The 906-nt window shown below is 46.4% G+C and overlaps 1 non-coding gene across 1 annotated transcript; it reads left to right on the forward strand.

Annotated features, from left to right (window-relative positions):
- Positions 1-736: 736 nt before the first annotated feature.
- On the forward strand, positions 737-901 carry LOC116075596. The gene has a single exon (XR_004112631.1). It is a non-coding gene; the product is annotated as a U1 spliceosomal RNA (small nuclear RNA).
- The last annotated feature ends 5 nt before the right edge of the window (positions 902-906 follow it).

A 906-nucleotide genomic window follows, 5' to 3' on the forward strand; every position in this document is an offset into this window, starting at 1 on the left:
GTAGTCTCACTGGGTATATAAGCCACCTTTATGGGCAGGCCCCGCACTCAGCAATGATGGCCAACACAAAACAAACTTAATGCTATTTGAGGGGTGGAGAGTGTATCATGTACCTGTTCTGTCTAGGTATTTTTCTTTTTTTCTTTCTTTCTTTTTTTTTTAACCTTCCAGATCTTCTGATGTTATGGTTCCTGGTTCTGCTTTACAGGTTTCCTCTGTGTGTACATGGGTGCCTCAGAATCTGTATGTTTCTTTTTCGTTTTCAGTTAATTAATTTATTCACTCTACATCCTAATAGAAGGCCCTTCTCTCTCTTCTCCTCCTAGTCCCTTCCCTCACAAAGCATTTCCCCATCACCCCCACCCTTTCTCCCCGGAGAAAGGGAAGACCCCGCCATGGGTACCAACCAGCCCTGGCACAGCAGGTCACTGCAGGACTAAGCATACATCCTCTCTCTCTGAGGTCAAACAAGGCAGAGCAGCCAGGGGATGGGGATCCACGGCAGAGCTTGGTACGTTTTCTTTAGCTCTTACCCCCTCTTTAGCGGGTTTGTTTGCTTTAATTTTATTTATTTAATTTTTTTTTTTTAGTTGTCTGTATTGTAATGAGAGAGAGGGGAAGAAAGGTTGTGGACTTGGGTGGGTGGAGAGGTGAGGAGGAAGCAAGAAGGACATGGGAGAAGCTGGACCAGGGGAAACCATCATCAGAATATGTTGTATCAGAAAGTCAAATTTTTATACTTACCTGGTAGTGGGGACACCGTGATCAAGAAGGTGGTTTCCCCAGGGCGTGGCTCACTCATTGCACTTGGGGTGTGCTGACCCCTGCGATTTCCCCGAATGTGGGAAACTCGACTGCATAATTTGTGGTAGTGGGGGGACTGCGTTCGAGCTCTGCCCTGTTTTA

Source organism: Mastomys coucha, unplaced genomic scaffold (genome assembly GCF_008632895.1).
Source record: "Mastomys coucha isolate ucsf_1 unplaced genomic scaffold, UCSF_Mcou_1 pScaffold3, whole genome shotgun sequence".
Lineage (NCBI taxonomy): Eukaryota > Metazoa > Chordata > Mammalia > Rodentia > Muridae > Mastomys > Mastomys coucha.